The following is a 22,444-nucleotide window of genomic DNA, read 5'->3' on the forward strand; positions in this document are numbered from 1 at the left end:
GCCAAACTAATACCACGTGTAACAGTGCTTTGGATGAAAAAGTCAAATAAAGCCAAAAAGAGCAATAACATGATGTAAAAATATTCAAGGCTTTTATTTTGAAATTTTCAGTATGCTTCATTTCAAAGGGCCAAACTAATACCATGTGTAACAGTGCTTTGGATGAAAAAGTCAAATAAAGCCAAAAAGAGCAATTACGTCATGTAAAAATATTCAAGGCTTTTATTTTGAAATTTTCAGTATGCTTCATTTCAAAGTTCCGAACTAATACCACCTGTAACAGTGCTTTGGATGAAAAAGTCACATAAAGCCAAAAACAGCAATTACCTGATGTAAAAATATTCAAGGCTTTTATTTTGAAATTATTATTATGCTCCATTTTAAAGTTCCGAACTAATCCCATGTGTAACATTGCTTTGGATGAAAAAGTCATATACGGCCAAAAAGAGCAATTACGTCATGTAAAATATTCAAGGCTTTTATTTTGAAATTATTATTATGCTCCATTTTAAAGTTCCGAACTAATCCCATGTGTAACATTGCTTTGGATGAAAAAGTCATATACGGCCAAAAAGAGCAATTACGTCATGTAAATTAGTCAAGGCTTTTATTTTGAAATTTTCAGTATGCTTCATTTCAAAGGGCCAAACTAATACCATGTGTAACAGTGCTTTGGATGAAAAAGTCAAATAAAGCCAAAAAGAGCAATTACATGATGTAAAAATATTCAAGGCTTTTATTTTGAAATTTTTGTTAAGCTTCATTTCAAAGGGCCAAACTAATACCATGTGTAACAGTGCTTTGGATGAAAAAGTCAAATAAAGCCAAAAAGAGCAATTACATGATGTAAAAATATTCAAGGCTTTTATTTTGAAATTATTATTATGCTCCATTTTAAAGTTCCAAACTAATCCCATGTGTAACATTGCTTTGGATGAAAAAGTCATATACGGCCAAAAAAAGCAATTACCTGATGTAAAAATATTCAAGGCTTTTATTTTGAAATTATTATTCTCCATTTTAAAGTTCCAAAGTAATCCCATGTGTAACAGTGCTTTGGATGAAAACGTCAAATAAAGCCAAAAAGAGCAATTACGTCATGTAAAAATATTGAGGGCTTTTATTTTGAAATTTTCAATATGCTTAATTTTAAAGTTCCAAACTAATCCCATGTGTAACAGTTACTGAGTTAAATCAGTTATATACAGCCCATAGCAGCAAGTAGTTCTAAAGGCCAGTTCTCAGTCCTGATCTGTTTCAACTGAGGATAGATAGAACTACAGCGATGCGTATTTGTAGTCCAAATCAGCAGCCAATAGCCTCTTGAGTTCCGTTGCCATGGTAAATAATGGTCTCAGCAGGTGTGAGCTGTGAGTCATACATGCTCAAACACACAATTGTGTGTTTGAGCCAACACGGTTTACTGAAAAAAAGCATTGGAAACAAATCCTTTGTGTTCGGGAACCGTAATACATATTCGAAAAGCGTTTCGAGCGTATAAGAGGGCAATGTGTCTTCTGCTATAGTCCCGAGATTCATATCTGTACCTCAGTCAGAGCATTTACAGCGATGAGAGAAAGAAATGTTGTGCCCAGATCTGAAATTCTATTCAAATACATGGGAGAGAGCCTCAGACAGCCTCAGAAAATCCTGTCGCATGACTTTGCTCTGAAGCACCGTGACAGAAAACCGTACGGTCTAGATAAATTTCGAAAACATTTTACCGGAGCAGACAGGCGTATCAATGTCAGGACCGATTTTGATACTAATCGTGCGATATTTGTGGGCGTGATGGCGATTTCAAAAATGATTTGGGCTGAAAAAGTTGTCTTGATCTCTCACTCTAATCAGCCAGAGACGCACTCTAACTTTAGGAAAAATGAGAAACTTTGGGTCGCTTAGAGGCAAATTGTGGACAAACCGTAACTGGTATCGACGAGCCGTCTTCACTTTCGAAGAGATCACAGACGTATCTACAAAATGAAATTTGAATGGCATTTCTAGGTGAAATTGTGACGACACAGAAAATCCTCAAAAATAGGGTATTTCTAGGATTTTTCCCATTGACTTATAATGGGGTTTTTTTCGTAGTTTTTTGCGAATTATGTCGCCACGTTAAGCCCAAATCCCACCAAAAGTAATAGCTGGAATGGCGTGAATTTTCTGCACGTTTTGATACCTCATTTGTAGGTGTGCACCCAGCGGTACGAGCCGCATTAACGGTTACGGAAGAAAAATAAAGAAGAAGAAAGAAACACTTTCTCCGACAATAGTAATAGGTTCCTGCCATTGCTTTGCATGGCAGGCCCCAATTATTACATTTGTTGAAGTTTGAGATAAGAAACACGGGTTTCTTACAGTCAGGAGGGAGGAATGAGACTGACAATAGTTAGGTTCAAGGTTCAACGCAGTTTTGAATGTGTGGATTAAGGTCTACCAGATGTATGAAACAGACAAACTAGAAAATTTCGGAAGAAATTTAGCCGGGGCCTGCCAAGGCGCGCCCGTGGGGTTCGGGCCCGGCGTCGTCACGCCACAAATCGGCGTCGACGCCAAAGAACGCCGCAACGTGACCAGTGGCACGCGGAGAACCGCAAGAACGTTAAGCGAGGCGGACGTGCACCATTCGGTACGATTTAAAATGTTGTCAAGGCTTTTATTTTGGAAGTTTCAGTATGCTTCATTTCAAAGGGCCAAACTAATCCCATGCGTAATAGTCCTTGGGTTAAAATAGTTATATAATGCTGAAAACAGCAATTACATGATGTAAAAATATTCAAGGCTTTTATTTTGAAATTATTATTATGCTCCATTTCAAAGTTCCAAACTAATCCCATGTGTAACAGTGCTTTGGATGAAAAAGTCATATACGGCCAAAAAGAGCAATTACATGATGTAAAAATATTCAAGGCTTTTATTTTGAAATTTTCAGTATGCTTCATTTCAGAGGGCCAAACTATTCCATTGTGTAACAGTGCTTTGGATAAAAAAGTCACATAAAGCCAAAAACCGCAATTACATGATGTAAAAATATTCAAGGCTTTTATTTTGAAATTATTATTATGCTCCATTTTAAAGTTCCGAACGAATCCCATGTGTAACAGTGCTTTGGATGAAAAAGTCATACAAAGCCAAAAAGAGCAATGACCTGATGTAAAAATATTCAAGGCTTTTATTTTGAAATTATTATTATGCTTAATTTTAAAGTTCCGAACTAATCACATGTGTAACAGTGCTTTGGATGAAAAAGTCATACAAAGCCAAAAACAGCAATTGCATGATGTAAAAATATTCAAGGCTTTTATTTTGAAATTATTATTATGCTCCATTTTAAAGTTCCGAACTAATACCACGTGTAACATTGCTTTGGATGAAAAAGTCACATAAAGCCAAAAACAGCAATTACCTGATGTAACAACATTCAAGGCTTTTATTTTGAAATTATTATTATGCTCCATTTTAAAGTTCCGAACTAATCCCATGTGTAACATTGCTTTGGATGAAAAAGTCATATACGGCCAAAAAGAGCAATTACATGATGTAAAAATATTCAAGGCTTTTATTTTGAAATTATTATTATGCTCCATTTTAAAGTTCCAAAGTAATCCCATGTGTAACAGTGCTTTGGATGGAAAAGTCAAATAAAGCCAAAAAGAGCAATTACGTCATGTAAAAATATTCAGGGCTTTTATTTTGAAATTTTCAATATGCTTAATTTTAAAGTTCCAAACTAATCCCATGTGTAACAGTTACTGAGTTAAATCAGTTATATACAGCCCATAGCAGCAGGTAGTTCTAAAGGCCAGTTCTCAGTCCTGATCTGTTTCAACTGAGGATAGATAGAACTACAGCGATGCGTATTTGTAGTCCAAACCAGCAGCCAATAGCCTCTTGAGTTCCGTTGCTATGGCAAATAATGGTCTCAGCAGGTGTGAGCTCTGAGCTCTCAAACACACAATTGTGTGTTTGAGCAAACACGTTTTACTGACAAAAAAGCATTGGAAACAAATCCTTCTTGTTCGGGAACCGTAATACATATTCGAAAAGCGTTTTAAGTGTATGACAGTTCAATGTGTCTTCTGCGATAGTCCCGAGATTCATATCTGTACCTCACTCAGAGCATTTACAGTGATGAGAGAAAGAAATGTTGTGCCCAGATCTGAACCTAGATGGGCTGTCACTCTAATTTGAGCAAAAATGAGAAACTTTGGGTCGCTTAGAGGCAAATTGTGGACAAACCGTAACTGGTATCGACGAGCCGTCTTCACTTTCGAAGAGATCACAGACGTATCTACAAAATGAAATTTGAATGGCATTTCTAGGTGAATTTGTGACGACACAGCAAATCCTTAAAAATAGGGTATTTCTAGGATTTTTCCCATTGACTTATAATGGGGTTTTTTTCGTAGTTTTTTGCGAATTATGTCGCCACGTTAAGCCCAAATCCCACCAAAAGTAATAGCTGGAATGGCGTGAATTTTCTGCACGTTTTGATACCTCATTTGTAGGTGTGCACCCAGCAGTATGAGCCACATTAACGGTTACGGAAGAAAAATAAAGAATAAAGAAACACTTTCTCCGACAATAGTAATAGGTTCCTGCCATTGCTTTGCATGGCAGGCCCCAACTAGAAAATTTCGGAAGAAATTTAGCCGGGGCCTGCCAAGGCGCGCCCGTCGGGCATGGGCCCGGCGTCGTCACGCCACAAATCGGCGTCGACGCTAAAGAACGCCGCAACGTAATCAGTGGCACGCGGAGAACCGCAAGAACGTTAAGCGAGGCGGACGTGCACCATTCAGTATTATAAAGTAAGTATATCAGCTAAAATCAGCAGAAACGCTAATGTTAGCGTCATTGCTTTCATCAGTATGTGGGAAATCACTAGGATATTTTCTGTAATTGATTTACTCCATTCAGTATACTAAACATTGCTAAAAAGTAAAATAAATAGCTAATAGCTTATTGAAGCTAAAATGCTAACGCTAATGAACCTTGCATTGAACTGTTTAGTAACAGTTCAATGCTCATAAACTGCAGGAAGGCAGTTCATTAGCATTTACCTAATGATTGTCACAAATATAAATTTTCAATAACGCACACACACAACATATCACAGTTTAAAAATATATATTGACCTTATGTTAAAGATTTCTACAAACTTTTTACAGGTAAAGTTTACAATGAACCAAAATTACAACATTTAAAGAATACCATAAATTTAAGAATCTAATGTCTCTGCAATAAAAAGAAATTGCTATCTTTTTTATTTTTAAACAACACCTCATATTGTTAAATAACTGATTTATGTATTCAAGTTTTAAATATTACATTTGAGTTTGCATGGATGTAAAATTACTGCTCAGTTTAAAAATTACAGTATTTTTAAATACTGTTAAAAACTGCTCAGTTTTTAAACTGAGCAGATTAAAAATATGCTCAGTATTTTTAAACTGCTCAGCTAAACTTCGCTCTTTAGCTTGTTAGCTTGTCGATGTTTCAGTTTTATTCGCTGGGAAAATTATTATTTGTCTGCTTTGAAGATAAGCAGACAAATAATAAAAAACAAGTTTTGATATTAACTCTCAACTTCATTCACAAAACTTTTTCGTTATTTATTACACAACGAACATGCATTTCACATAAGAACAAAACAATGAGGTGACGTTGCCTGTCCTTGAACACAAAGCTGATCCCTCTTCACCCTGTCACCAACTCACACACATCCTCATTGTGTTGTGTTCTGTAAATAAACAAAACACAAGCAAAATCAATAAACTATATGCATATTCCAGTATACTGAGTTTTGGTTTTACATTCATTCTATTTAAATGTAGTTTGTTTGTGCTTACCAATGTTTTCTGGCCGGATGTCTGGCACCGTTTTCCCCTGGTCAGTTCGTCGATGTCTGGTTTTAGTTCTATTCTGTGGCAATCCGCAAAACGGCGTGTAGGTTTTCGTCAGTAATGCGCGATCTGTGCTTGGTCTTGTTTAAAGTCATTATTGAAAACATCTGTTCGCACAGATAGGTGCTTCCAAACGTGGACAAAACACGAGCTGCATGGAGTCGAAGCTGTGGCATCAAATCAGGGGGCAGTAGACGGTAAAAGTCCTCGATTGAAACATCACGGGACTTCGCTCTTTAGCTTGTTAGCTTGTCGATGTTTCAGTTTTATTCGCTGGGAAAATTAATAATCAGCTTGAGGTGACTCTGCTGCACTCTAGTGGCGAGAAGCCGTAATGTTGGTTGGTAAGAATCGGAAGGCATTATGGGATATGTAGTTTGTAGTCAATTCGTCCTCAAAACCTATTTTAAGTCAATCAATGGGGCTGTAAAACGGTGGTAGGGGGGAGAGGGCCACATAAAATGACGTAGCGGGCAACATGTGGCCCGCGGGCCTTGAGTTTGACACATGTGCAATAGAGGATCTATCTGCTGCTCATGCAAAACAGTCTATTTTAATCCCATGTGTAATAGTCATTGGGTTAAATCAGTTATATAATGCTGAAAACGCAAGTAGTTGATGTAAAAATATTCAAGGCTTTTATTTTGAAATTTTTGTTAAGCTTCATTTCAAAGGGCCAAACTAATACCATGTGTAACAGTGCTTTGGATGAAAAAGTCAAATAAAGCCAAAAACAGCAATTACCTGATGTAAAAATATTCAAGGCTTTTATTTTGAAATTTTCATCAAGCTTAATTTTAAATTGCCACACTAATCCCATGTGTAACAATTGCTGGGTTAAATCAGTTATATAAAGCCAAAAAGAGCAATTACGTCATGTAAAAATATTCAAGGCTTTTATTTTGAAATTTTCAGTATGCTTCATTTCAAAGGGCCAAACTAATACCATGTGTAACAGTGCTTTGGATGAAAAAGTCAAATAAAGCCAAAAAGAGCAATTACATGATGTAAAAATATTCAAGGCTTTTATTTTGAAATTTTCAGTATGCTTCATTTCAGAGGGCCAAACTAATCCCATGTGTAACAGTGCTTTGGATGAAAAAGTCATACAAAGCCAAAAACAGCAATTACATGATTTAAAAATATTCAAGGCTTTTATTTTGAAATTTTCATTACGCTTCATTTTAAAGTTCTGAACTAATACCATGTGTAACAGTGCTTTGGATGAAAAAGTCACATAAAGCCAAAAACAGCAATTGCCTGATGTAAAAATATTCAAGGCTTTTATTTTGAAATTATTATTATGCTCCATTTTAAAGTTCCGAACTAATCCCATGTGTAACAGTGCTGTGGATGAAAAAGTCATATACGGCCAAAAAGAGCAATTACGTCATGTAAAATATTCAAGGCTTTTATTTTGAAATTTTCAGTATGCTTAATTTTAAAGTTCCAAACTAATCCCATGTGTAACATTGCTTTGGATGAAAAAGTCATATACGGCCAAAAAGAGCAATTACGTCATGTAAAATATTCAAGGCTTTTATTTTGAAATTTTCAGTATGCTTAATTTTAAAGTTCCAAACTAATCCCATGTGTAACAGTTACTGAGTTAAATCAGTTATATACAGCCCATAGCAGCAGGTAGTTCTAAAGGCCAGTTCTCAGTCCTGATCTGTTTCAACTGAGGATAGATAGAACTACAGCGATGCGTATTTGTAGTACAAACCAGCAGCCAATAGCCTCTTGAGTTCCGTTGCTATGGCAAATAATGGTCTCAGCAGGGTGTGAGCTCTGAGCTCTGAGCTGTCAAACACACAATTGTGTGTTTGAGCAAACACGTTTTACTGAAAAGAAGCATTGGAAACAAATCCTTCCTGTTCGGGAACCGTAATACATATTCGAAAAGCGTTTGTAGCGTATGACAGTTCAATGTGTCTTCTGCGATAGTCCCGAGATTCATATCTGTACCTCACTCAGAGCATTTACAGTGATGAGAGAAAGAAATGTTGTGCCCAGATCTGAACCGAGATGGGCTGTCACTCTAATTTGAAGAAAAATGAGAAACTTTGGGTCGCTTAGAGGCAAATTGTGGACAAACTGTAACTGGTATCGACGAGCCGTCTTCACTTTCGAAGAGATCACAGACGTATCTACAAAATGAAATTTGAATGGCATTTCTAGGTGAATTTGTGACGACACAGAAAATCCTCAAAAATAGGGTATTTCTAGGATTTTTCCCATTGACTTATAATGGGGTTTTTTTCGTAGTTTTTTGCGAATTATGTCGCCACGTTAAGCCCAAATCCCACCACAAGTAATAGCTCCAATGGCGTGAATTTTCTGCACGTTTTGATACCTCATTTGTAGGTGTGCACCCAGCGGTACGAGCCGCATTAACGGTTACGGAAGAATAAAGAATATTAAAGAGACGCTTCTCTCCGACAATAGTAATAGGTTCCTGCCATTGCTTTGCATGGCAGGCCCCAATAATAAAGAGACGCTTGTTGGGTGTAGAGTAATAGGTTCCTGCCATTGCTTTGCATGGCAACTGCTCAGCTAAACTTCGCTCTTTAGCTCGTTAGCTTGTCGATGTTTCAGTTTTATTCGCTGGGAAAATTATTCTTTGTCTGCTTTGAAGATAAGCAGACAAATAATAAAAAACAAGTTTTGATATTAACTCTCAACTTCATTCACAAAACTTTTTCGTTATTTATTACGCAACGAACTGTCCTTGAACACAACGCTGATCCCTCTTCACCCTGTCACCAACTCACACACATCCTCATTGTGTTGTGTTCTGTAAATAAACAAAACACAAGCAAAATCAATAAACTATATGCATATTCCAGTATACTGAGTTTTGGTTTTACATTCATTCTATTTAAATTTAGTTTGTTTGTGCTTACCAATGTTTCCCCTGGTCAGTTCGTCGATGTCTGGTTTTAGTTCTATTCTGTGGCAATCCGCAAAACGGCGTGTAGGTTTTCGTCAGTAATGCGCGATCTGGTCTTGGTCTTGTTTAAAGTCATTATTGAAAACATCTGTTCGCACAGATAGGTGCTTCCAAACGTGGACAAAACACGAGCTGCATGGAGTCGAAGCTGTGGCATCAAATCAGGGGGCAGTAGACGGTAAAAGTCCTCGATTGAAACATCACGGAACTTCGCTCTTTAGCTTGTTAGCTTGTCGATGTTTCAGTTTTATTCGCTGGGAAAATTAATAATCAGCTTGAGGTGACTCTGCTGCACTCTAGTGGCGAGAAGCCGTAATGTTGGTTGGTAAGAATCGGAAGGCATTATGGGATATGTAGTTTGTAGTCAATTCGTGCTCAAAACCTATTTTAAGTCAATCAATGGGGCTGTAAAACGGTGGTAGGGGGGAGAGGGCCACATAAAATGACGTAGCCGGCCACATGTGGCCCGCGGGCCTTGAGTTTGACACATGTGCAATAGAGGATCTATCTGCTGCTCATGCAAAACAGTCTATTTTAATCCCATGTGTAATAGTCATTGGGTTAAATCAGTTATATAATGCTGAAAACGCAAGTAGTTGATGTAAAAATATTCAAGGCTTTTATTTTGAAATTATTATTATGCTCCATTTTAAAGTTCCGAACTAATACCACGTGTAACATTGCTTTGGATGAAAAAGTCACATAAAGCCAAAAACAGCAATTACCTGATGTAACAACATTCAAGGCTTTTATTTTGAAATTATTATTATGCTCCATTTTAAAGTTCCGAACTAATCCCATGTGTAACATTGCTTTGGATGAAAAAGTCATATACGGCCAAAAAGAGAAATTACATGATGTAAAAATATTCAAGGCTTTTATTTTGAAATTATTATTATGCTCCATTTTAAAGTTCCGAACTAATCCCATGTGTAACAGTGCTTTGGATGGAAAAGTCAAATAAAGCCAAAAAGAGCAATTACGTCATGTAAAAATATTCAGGGCTTTTATTTTGAAATTTTCAATATGCTTAATTTTAAAGTTCCAAACTAATCCCATGTGTAACAGTTACTGAGTTAAATCAGTTATATACAGCCCATAGCAGCAAGTAGTTCTAAAGGCCAGTTCTCAGTCCTGATCTGTTTCAACTGAGGATAGATAGAACTACAATGATGCGTATTTGTAGTCCAAACCAGCAGCCAATAGCCTCTTGAGATCCGTTGCTATGGCAAATAATGGTCTCAGCAGGGTGTGAGCTCTGAGCTCTGAGCTCTCAAACACACAATTGTGTGTTTGAGCAAACACGTTTTACTGACAAAAAAGCATTGGAAACAAATCCTTCTTGTTCGGGAACCGTAATACATATTCGAAAAGCGTTTTAAGCGTATGACAGTTCAATGTGTCTTCTGCGATAGTCCCGAGATTCATATCTGTACCTCACTCAGAACATTTACAGCGATGAGAGAAAGAAATGTTGTGCCCAGATCTGAAATTCTATTCAAATACATGGGAGAGAGCCTCAGACAGCCTCAGAAAATCCTGTCGCATGACTTTGCTCTGAAGCACCGTGACAGAAAACCGTACGATCTAGATAAATTTCGAAAACATTTTACCGGAGCAGACAGGCGTATCAATGTCAGGACCGATTTTGATACTAATCGTGCGATATTTGTGGGCGTGATGGCGATTTCAAAAATGATTTGGGTTGAAAAAGTTGTCTTGATCTCTCACTCTAATCAGCGAGAGAAGCACTCTAACTTTAGGAAAAATGAGAAACTTTGGGTCGCTTAGAGGCAAATTGTGGACAAACCGTAACTGTTATCGACGAGCCGTCTTCACTTTCGAAGAGATCACAGACGTATCTACAAAATGAAATTTGAATGGCATTTCTACGTGAATTAGTGACGACACAGAAAATCCTCAAAAATAGGGTATTTCCAGGATTTTTCCCATTGACTTATAATGGGGTTTTTTTCGTAGTTTTTTGCGAATTATGTCGCCACGTTAAGCCCAAATCCCACCAAAAGTAATAGCAACAATGGCGTGAATTTTCTGCACGTTTTGATACCTCATTTGTAGGTGTGCACCCAGCGGTATGAGCCGCATTAACGGTTACGGAAGAAAAATAAAGAACTATAATAATAACTAGAAAATTTCGGAAGAAATTTAGCCGGGGCCTGCCAAGGCGCGCCCGTCGGGCTTGGGCCCGGCGTCGTCACGCCACAAATCGGCGTCGACGCTAAAGAACGCCGCAACGTAATCAGTGGCACGCGGAGAACCACAAGAACGTTAAGCGAGGCGGACGTGCACCATTCAGTATGATTTAAAATTTTGTCAAGGCATTTATTTTGGAAGTTTTGTTAAACTTCATTTCAAAGGGCCAAACTAATCCCATGCGTAATAGTCCTTGGGTTAAAATAGTTATATAATGCTCAAAACACAAGTAGTTGATGTAAAAATATTCAAGGCTTTTATTTTGGAATTTTTGTTAAACTTCATTTCAAAGGGCCAACCTAATCCCATGAAAAACAGTCATTGGATAAAATCATTTATATAATGCTCAAAACAGCAATAATGTCATGTAAAAATTCTCAAGGCTTTTATTTTGAAATTTTCAGTATGCTTCATTTCAAAGGGCCAAACTAATACCATGTGTAACAGTGCTTTGGATGAAAAAGTCAAATAAAGCCAAAAAGAGCAATTACGTCATGTAAAAATATTCAAGGCCTTTATTTTGAAATTTTCAGTATGCTTAATTTCAAAGTTCCAAACTAATCCCATGTGTTACAGTGCTTTGGATGAAAAGGTGAAATAAAGCCAAAAAGAGCAATTACATGATGTAAAAATATTCAAGGCTTTTATTTTGAAATTTTTGTTAAACTTCATTTCAAAGGGCCAAACTAATCCCATGTGTAAGAGTCATTGGGTTAAATCAGTTATATAATGCTGAAAACGCAAGTAGTTGATGTAAAAATATTAAAGGCTTTTATTTTGGAATTTTTGTTAAACTTCATTTCAAAGGGCCAAACTAATACTATGTGTAAGAGTCATTGGGTTAAATCAGTTATATAATGCTGAAAACGCAAGTAGTTGATGTAAAAATATTAAAGGCTTTTATTTTGAAATTTTTGTTAAGCTTCATTTCAAAGGGCCAAACTAATACCATGTGTAATAGTCCTTGGGTTAAAATAGTTATATAATGCTCAAAACACAAGTAGTTGATGTAAAAATATTCAAGGCTTTTATTTTGGAATTTTTGTTAAACTTCATTTCAAAGGGCCAACCTAATCCCATGAATAACAGTCATTGGATAAAATCATTTATATAATGCTCAAAACAGCAATAATGTCATGTAAAAATTCTCAAGGCTTTTATTTTGAAATTTTCAGTATGCTTCATTTCAAAGGGCCAAACTAATACCATGTGTAACAGTGCTTTGGATGAAAAAGTCAAATAAAGCCAAAAAGAGCAATTACGTCATGTAAAAATATTCAAGGCTTTTATTTTGAAATTTTCAGTATGCTTAATTTTAAAGTTCCAAACTAATCCCATGTGTTACAGTGCTTTGGATGAAAAGGTGAAATAAAGCCAAAAAGAGCAATTACATGATGTAAAAATATTCAAGGCTTTTATTTTGAAATTTTTGTTAAACTTCATTTCAAAGGGCCAAACTAATCCCATGTGTAAGAGTCATTGGGTTAAATCAGTTATATAATGCTGAAAACGCAAGTAGTTGATGTAAAAATATTAAAGGCTTTTATTTTGGAATTTTTGTTAAACTTCATTTCAAAGGGCCAAACTAATACTATGTGTAAGAGTCATTGGGTTAAATCAGTTATATAATGCTGAAAACGCAAGTAGTTGATGTAAAAATATTAAAGGCTTTTATTTTGAAATTTTTGTTAAGCTTCATTTCAAAGGGCCAAACTAATACCATGTGTAACAGTGCTTTGGATGAAAAAGTCATACAAAGCCAAAAACAGCAATTACCTGATGTAAAAATATTCAAGGCTTTTATTTTGAAATTATTATTATGCTCCATTTTAAAGGTCCGAACTAATCCAATGTGTAACAGTGCTTTGGATGAAAAAGTCATATAAAGCCAAAAAGAGCAATTACATGATGTAAAAATATTCAAGGCTTTTATTTTGAAATTTTTGTTAAGCTTCATTTCAAAGGGCCAAACTAATACCATGTGTAACAGTGCTTTGGATGAAAAAGTCAAATAAAGCCAAAAAGAGCAATTACATGATGTAAAAATATTCAAGGCTTTTATTTTGAAATTTTCAGTATGCTTCATTGTAAAGTTCCGAACTAATCCCATGTGTAACAGTGCTTTGGATGAAAAAGTCATACAAAGCCAAAAACAGCAATTACCTGATGTAAAAATATTCAAGGCTTTTATTTTGAAATTATTATTATGCTCCATTTTAAAGGTCCGAACTAATCCAATGTGTAACAGTGCTTTGGATGAAAAAGTCATATAAAGCCAAAAAGAGCAATTACATGATGTAAAAATATTCAAGGCTTTTATTTTGAAATTTTCAGTATGCTTCATTTCAAAGGGCCAGACTAATACCATGTGTAACAGTGCTTTGGATGAAAAAGTCATACAAAGCCAAAAACAGCAATTACCTGATGTAAAAATATTCAAGGCTTTTATTTTGAAATTATTATTATGCTCCATTTTAAAGGTCCGAACTAATCCAATGTGTAACAGTGCTTTGGATGAAAAAGTCATATAAAGCCAAAAAGAGCAATTACATGATGTAAAAATATTCAAGGCTTTTATTTTGAAATTTTCAGTATGCTTCATTTCGAAGGGCCAAACTAATCCCATGTGTAAGAGTCATTGGGTTAAATCAGTTATATAATGCTGAAAACGCAAGTAGTTGATGTAAAAATATTAAAGGCTTTTATTTTGGAACTTTTGTTAAACTTCATTTCAAAGGGCCAAACTAATACTATGTGTAAGAGTCATTGGGTTAAATCAGTTATATAATGCTGAAAACGCAAGTAGTTGATGTAAAAATATTCAAGGCTTTTATTTTGAAATTTTCAGTATGCTTCATTTCAAAGGGCCAAACTAATACCATGTGTAACAGTGCTTTGGATGAAAAAGTCAAATAAAGCCAAAAAGAGCAATTACATGATGTAAAAATATTCAAGGCTTTTATTTTGAAATTTTCAGTATGCTTCATTTCAAAGGGCCAAACTAATACCATGTGTAACAGTGCTTTGGATGAAAAAGTCAAATAAAGCCAAAAACAGCAATTACCTGATGTAAAAATATTCAAGGCTTTTATTTTGAAATTTTCATCAAGCTTAATTTTAAATTGCCACACTAATCCCATGTGTAACAATTGCTGGGTTAAATCAGTTATATAAAGCTCAAAAGAGCAATTTTCTGATGTAAAAATATTCAAGGCTTTTATTTTGAAATTTTTGTTAAGCTTCATTTCAAAGGGCCAAACTAATACCATGTGTAACAGTGCTTTGGATGAAAAAGTCAAATAAAGCCAAAAAGAGCAATTACATGATGTAAAAATATTCAAGGCTTTTATTGTGAAATTTTTGTTAAGCTTCATTTTAAAGTTCAAAACTAATCCCATGTGTAACAGTGCTTTGGATGAAAAAGTCATACAAAGCCAAAAACAGCAATTACATGATGTAAAAATATTCAAGGCTTTTATTTTGAAATTTTCAGTATGCTTCATTTCGGCTTTTATTTTGAAATTTTCAATATGCTTAATTTTAAAGTTCCAAACTAATCCCATGTGTAACAGTTACTGAGTTAAATCAGTTATATACAGCCCATAGCAGCAAGTAGTTGTAAAGGCCAGTTCTCAGTCCTGATCTGTTTCAACTGAGGATAGATAGAACTACAATGATGCGTATTTGTAGTCCAAATCAGCAGCCAATAGCCTCTTGAGATCCGTTGCTATGTTAAATAAGTTTCACACCAAGGTGTGAAGTGTTAGTGAAACAGCCTGAGAGCCTCAGAAAATCCTGTGGCATGACTTTGCTCTGAAGCACCGTGACAGAAAACCGTACGGTCTAGATAAATTTCGAAAACATTTTACCGGAGCAGACAGGCGTATCAATGTGAGGACCGATTTTGATACTAATCGTGCGATATTTGTGGGCGTGATGGCGATTTCAAAAATGATTTGGGTTGAAAAAGTTGTCTTCATCTCTCACTCTAAGCAGCCAGAGACGCACTCTAACTTTAGGAAAAATGAGAAACTTTGGGTCGCTTAGAGGCAAATTGTGGACAAACCGTAACTGGTATCGACGAGCCGTCTTCACTTTCGAAGAGATCACAGACGTATCTACAAAATGAAATTTGAATGGCATTTCTAGGTGAATTTGTGACGACACAGAAAATCCTCAAAAATAGGGTATTTCTAGGATTTTTCCCATTGAGTTATAATGGGGTTTTTTTCGTAGTTTTTTGCGAATTATGTCGCCACGTTAAGCCCAAATCCCACCAGAAGTAATAGCTCCAATGGCGTGAATTTTCTGCACGTTTTGATACCTCATTTGTAGGTGTGCACCCAGCGGTATGAGCCGCATTAACGGTTACGGAAGAAAAATAAAGAATTATAATACTTAAAGAGACGCTTCTCTCCGACAATAGTAATAGGTTCCTGCCATTGCTTTGCATGGCAGGCCCCAAAGAGACGCTTGTTGGGTGTAGAGTAATAGGTTCCTGCCATTGCTTTGCATGGCAGGCCCCAACTAGAAAATTTCGGAAGAAATTTAGCCGGGGCCTGCCAAGGCGCGCCCGTCGGGCAGGGGCCCGGCGTCGTCACGCCACAAATCGGCGTCGACACCAAAGAACGCCGCAACGTAACCAGTGGCACGCGGAGAACCGCAAGAACGTTAAGCGAGGCGGACGTGCACCATTCGGTACGATTTAAAATGTTGTCAAGGCTTTTATTTTGGAAGTTTTGTTAAACTTCATTTCAAAGGGCCAAACTAATCCCATGCGTAATAGTCCTTGGGTTAAAATAGTTATATAATGCTGAAAACACAAGTAGCTGATGTAAAAATATTCAAGGCTTTTATTTTGAAATTTTCAGTATGTTTCATTTTAAAGTTCCGAACTAATACCACGTGTAAGAGTGCTTTGGATGAAAACGTCAAATAAAGCCAAAAAGAGCAATTACGTCATGTAAAAATATTCAAGGCTTTTATTTTGAAATTTTCAGTATGCTTCATTTCAAAGGGCCAAACTAATACCACGTGTAACAGTGCTTTGGATGAAAAAGTCAAATAAAGCCAAAAAGAGCAATTACGTCATGTAAAAATATTCAAGGCTTTTATTTTGAAATTTTCAGTATGCTTCATTTCAGAGGGCCAAACTAATACCACGTGTAACAGTGCTTTGGATGAAAAAGTCATATAAAGCCAAAAACAGCAATTACCTGATGTAAAAATATTCAAGGCTTTTATTTTGAAATTTTCAGTATGCTTAATTTTAAAGTTCCGAACGAATCCCATGTGTAACAGTGCTTTGCATGAAAATTCATATAAAGCCAAAAAGTGCAATTACCTGATGTAAAAATATTCAAGGCTTTTATTTTGAAATTATTATTATGCTCCATTTTAAAGTTCCGAACTAATCACATGTGTAACAGTGCTTTGGATGAAAAAGTCATATACGGCCAAAAAGAGCAATTACATGATGTACAAATATTCAAGGCTTTTATTTTGAAATTATGATTATGCTCCATTTTAAAGTTCCGAACTAATCCCATGTGTAACAGTGCTTTGGATGAAAAAGTCATATACGGCCAAAAAAAGCAATTACATGATGTAAAAATATTCAAGGCTTTTATTTTGAAATTTTCAGTATGCTTCATTTTAAAGTTCCGAACTAATCCCATGTGTACCAGTGCTTTGGATGAAAAAGTCATACAAAGCCAAAAACAGCAATTACATGATGTAAAAATATTCAAGGCTTTTATTTTGAAATTATTATTATGCTCCATTTTAAAGTTCCGAACTAATCCCATGTGTAACAGTGCTTTGGATGAAAAAGTCATATACGGCCAAAAAAAGCAATTACATGATGTAAAAATATTCAAGGCTTTTATTTTGAAATTTTCAGTATGCTTCATTTTAAAGTTCCGAACTAATCCCATGTGTACCAGTGCTTTGGATGGAAAAGTCAAATAAAGCCAAAAAGAGCAATTACGTCATGTAAAAATATTCAGGGCTTTTATTTTGAAATTTTCAATATGCTTAATTTTAAAGTTCCAAACTAATCCCATGTGTAACAGTGCTTTGGATGAAAAAGTCATACAAAGCCAAAAACAGCAATTACATGATTTAAAAATATTCAAGGCTTTTATTTTGAAATTTTCATTACGCTTCATTTTAAAGTTCTGAACTAATACCATGTGTAACAGTGCTTTGGATGAAAAAGTCACATAAAGCCAAAAACAGCAATTGCCTGATGTAAAAATATTCAAGGCTTTTATTTTGAAATTATTATTATGCTCCATTTTAAAGTTCTGAACTAATCCCATGTGTAACATTGCTTTGGATGAAAAAGTCATATACGGCCAAAAAGAGCAATTACGTCATGTAAAATATTCAAGGCTTTTATTTTGAAATTTTCAGTATGCTTAATTTTAAAGTTCCAAACTAATCCCATGTGTAACATTGCTTTGGATGAAAAAGTCATATACGGCCAAAAAGAGCAATTACGTCATGTAAAATATTCAAGGCTTTTATTTTGAAATTTTCAGTATGCTTAATTTTAATGTTCCAAACTAATCCCATGTGTAACAGTTACTGAGTTAAATCAGTTATATACAGCCCATAGCAGCAGGTAGTTCTAAAGGCCAGTTCTCAGTCCTGATCTGTTTCAACTGAGGATAGATAGAACTACAGTGATGCGTATTTGTAGTACAAATCAGCAGCCAATAGCCTCTTGAGTTCCGTTGCTATGGCAAATATTGGTCTCAGCAGGGTGTGAGCTCTGAGCTCTGAGCTGTCAAACACACAATTGTGTGTTTGAGCAAACACGTTTTACTGAAAAGAAGCATTGGAAACAAATCCTTCCTGTTCGGGAACCGTAATACATATTCGAAAAGCGTTTGTAGCGTATGACAGTTCAATGTGTCTTCTGCGATAGTCCCGAGATTCATATCTGTACCTCACTCAGAGCATTTACAGTGATGAGAGAAAGAAATGTTGTGCCCAGATCTGAACCGAGATGGGCTGTCACTCTAATTTGAAGAAAAATGAGAAACTTTGGGTCGCTTAGAGGCAAATTGTGGACAAACCGTAACTGGTATCGACGAGCCGTCTTCACTTTCGAAGAGATCACAGACGTATCTACAAAATGAAATTTGAATGGCATTTCTAGGTGAATTTGTGACGACACAGCAAATCCTCAAAAATAGGGTATTTCTAGGATTTTTCCATTGACTTATAATGGGGTTTTTTTCGTAGTTTTTTGCGAATTATGTCGCCACGTTAAGCCCAAATCCCACCACAAGTAATAGCTCCAATGGCGTGAATTTTCTGCACGTTTTGATACCTCATTTGTAGGTGTGCACCAAGCGGTATGAGCCGCATTAACGGTTACGGAAGAATAAAGAATATTAAAGAGACGCTTCTCTCCGACAATAGTAATAGGTTCCTGCCATTGCTTTGCATGGCAGGCCCCAATAAAGAAACACTTTCTCCGACAATAACAATAGGTTCCTGCCATTGCTTTGCATGGCAGGCCCCAATTAGAACGTCATCTCTGCTCTGCAGAAATCACTACAATCTATACAAACATGCAAAGCACATATGTGCACCCTTGCCACTTTAAATGCACTTTTGTCCTTTGTGACCATAAAAATGAGCTTAGCAAAAAAAAGCACGTTGTGAAGAACACATGTACTCCCACCCCGCTTCCTGTCCCTTTTGTGCCCTTCACTGCACCATCCTTGCTCAAGCACTCATATAATTGCAGTAGACAATCAGATGCCATCTTTATGGGCGCATGGTACAACTGTCACAACGTGTAAGAGCACGATAAAGCGTGGTCGATAAGTCCTGTCAAAAGAGCTTATGACATGTTAACGCTCCCCTCACCACCAAGCGGTGTTGATTGTTCCACTGAATCAGTCAGCGAGAGACGGCGGGGCCCTGTTCCTAGCAGATGTCGTGGCTGATGCTTCTCCCCCGGCCTTACGTTGTTAATAAGAGTTAGGAGGGATGGTGGCGGCCGAGTGTTTGTCGCGGCGTAGGTGGAGTGGGGGTGGTGCATCTTGTATTGTTAGTAAACTTATCTTGACAAAGGTGTTGCGAGATGATGAAGAGGTGAAGGCTAAATGACACCAGGAAGAATCCTAATGTGTTTATCACGGTGTCATCGGCACACTGGGCTGCCCAGCTCTCCTTTAAAATGGATTTTTAGACAATTGAATGTTTGTTGTTCTTGCAATCCCATGTCAAAGAATTGCAGCGAGACATAATAACTCAAAAAACCTTTAAGACGATATGCTTTATTCAGCTTTTATTGCTATATGCAAACATTTCCAAAAGTGGGGCTAAATATTTGGAGAATTTCACAAAGTGGTTTTTTGGGGGGGGTTTTTTACAATTCTAATAACCCTCTGATGCATGAATTATGATCCTTTGTGTCAGAATTTTTTTTCCATTTTTTTAAATTCTTTTCTTAAGGCATAAAAAAGGTATGAACATTTTTTTGTAAAAATAATTTTTTTATTTTTTTTTTATTTTTATGTGATCAATTGTAATTTTGTCCAAATACAAAGTTGTTATTTGAAAAATACATCAGTAGTATTGTTCCTTAGGGGTTATCTGATGTCATAATATTTTTTTTACTTGCAGGAGTCGTCTACAGTAGAAGGAGGGACCGGGTCGGTTCTCGTGCTTTTTTGTCTGTCGGCCATATTGTATTTAACAAAAATAATTTCTTGCATTTGCAGCTGATGGCCAGTAGTTGATGGTATATTTTATGATGCATTAGTGTCCACTTCAGTGGTCTGTGTGCATTTATAACATAAAAATCCACAGGAAGCCCAAGAAAATGGCTTTTAGATAGCTGTCCACTGTAGTGACCACTATGCATGAAAGGGATAAGCAAGACTTCAGCACACCTCTTGCTTATGTCAGTTAGCGGTGACATCTTTAGAAGTAAATGAAAGATGTGAAATGAAAAAAACTTCATGGTTCTTCATGCAGAAAAGAGTCACGACACACACCCTTAAAGGTAAGGTCTTGGTGACTGCTGTGTGCTGATGCATGTGTGACTGTCTAAGTACAGTGTCGGCTGACAGAAATCAATGTCTGTGAACCTGGTGACAACAGATTCCTCTCCCCTTGCTTTAAGCTTGATTCTAACCCAGTTCACTTTAAGCCTTTAAACTTAAACTGAATGTTTGTGTCCCGATGATTTCACTGCGCCAGGTTTTACTGTTAAAAAAAGGGGAACGAAATAACAGGCTCACTTCCTAATTTCCTCTCTGATTTTTAGATCTTTTTCCTTTACATGACAGAAGATTTTCCAGCCTAAGTGTTTTAACGGAGTCGGTATTTTCTTAAAAAGGATCACCAACTTCTTGGTGCTTTAAGAGTGGCTCTAAATAAAAACATAGTCTCACTGGGGAAACGTTCAGTCAAACTTTCACTATTAGTGTGCAAACATATGAATGAGAGGGTGAAGTACAGTATGTTTAAGTGTTGAGTTATGAACGTGAATTAATTCAGTTTTAACATTGTCAGATGAATTTGTAGCTAGCTCTTGATAAGGGCGAACTGGCACAACACTGTCAGTTCCTTTTTCTTATAAATGGAAATGGAAGTGGCTTAGAGGGGAAAAGGGAATTATTACCTTCTTCTCTTCTCATTCCTATTTTCCTCAGACTTGGCATTTGGCAACTTTTTTAGTTGTTGTTGCTTTAACAACTGGTGACAGCTGCCGGGTACAGGAAGGCCAGTTTAGGACTGAGTCCGTTCCTTACCTGTCAGCTGGCAAATGACAGCTAGAACTGATGATGTGTGGCAACAGGAGGAGTTTCCTGTTTAAATATTTTGTTGACAGGAGGAGATATAAACCAGTGACAACCTGAGCAATTTAAGATTATCCACTGATAACATAAATGTGCCACTGAGAAACTGGAATTCATCGCATATGGCGTAGTCTATGTCTTAATTCACTAATTCAAGGCAAAAGTTTAGTCTTGGTTCTGAAATAAACTTTTTATTTTTACTATCTTTTAGCCACATCACTGTTTTTTCTGCTTAGGTTAGGTAATTAAAAGTAACAAGCTAAAACATGCTAACTAGTATCAAACACCAACAAGTGTGTGCAAAAGCCCAAACACTTAAAGCTATCTCTCACTAATTTCTGCCTATCCTGCTTTTCAACAATTTCCCAGAAACTTTTTCTTTATACTTTGGATAATCTCAAAGTTGCTGTTTTACTATTTTATGCCCAGCATTCTTTGTCTGTCAAGCGATTAGATCTCACTGTGCTTCATGTTTTCAGCCATCTGACAAGATGCCTGTCTAAAATTCTCTTTTGTCAAAAAATAAATAAATAAATAAAAATAATGCTAATTAATATACATTTTTGCCCCAGTCCAACTCTTATATATTTCTTGCAACAGTTCCATTGTTAAACATAAAGTTATAATGTATTCTGATGACCACTACAGCGTATTGATCTCTTGCAATCCACTCACAATTCAACAAGCTAAACTGCCCTTTATTTTGCTGTTGGCTTGGCTAACTTAGTGCCGTAGTGGTCAGGACTTAAAGGAGTTGACCCACGGTTTCTGCAGACGGCCCCTGCAGAGCGTTTCCCCCCTTTTGCCTTTCAGACAGTGGTGCGAAGGTCGCCTTTCATTCACGCTTCTGTACTGATTTCCTGCTGTGGCCTCATGACTTTGTCTGGCTTTGACTTCAGTCAGGCTCCATCAGTGAGGAACCCGACAGTGAGAATATACCACAAAGGCATTCTGGGACTGTGCCAACAGGGTGAGCAAGAAGAGGCAAGAGGAAATGTGTAAAAGTTTGAAGCTGACTGCACAAGAGAATCGAAGGGTCAACTCCAAATTATGAAATCAGAATTGACAGAAACTATTAACCATAGCAGATGTTTGGAGGGAGATTTTATCCAATAGATAAAAACCAAGTAGCATTGAGCTAAGATGTGGAAGAAAAATAATAAATGTTTGGGTCTTGTTTATCTTTTTTTTTTTTTTTTAGGAAATTTCAAATCTGTGGCATGTATTTGTCTTTAGTCTTCCTTTTTCTTTATACACCTAGATATCAAATATTACCAAAGACATAGCATCATTACGACCAAAGAAGACACTAGATAGGTCAAAAATAATGTCGAGGAGAGTAATGCATAAGTGGAATACAAAATAATGGCCAATTGTAAAGAGGAAAGACAAAGAATGCTTGTTTTTCAGAGGATATCATGAAACCATGCATTACAGGTTGTGTGCCTCTGTTGCCACCAAAGATTGTTGGATAGGCACCAGCTTCCTGCAAGGATCTACACATATAGACAATGGATGGATGATGAACTGATCATCCATGAACT

This window comes from Xiphophorus hellerii, chromosome 21, assembly GCF_003331165.1.
Source record: "Xiphophorus hellerii strain 12219 chromosome 21, Xiphophorus_hellerii-4.1, whole genome shotgun sequence".
Taxonomy (NCBI): Eukaryota; Metazoa; Chordata; class Actinopteri; order Cyprinodontiformes; family Poeciliidae; genus Xiphophorus; species Xiphophorus hellerii.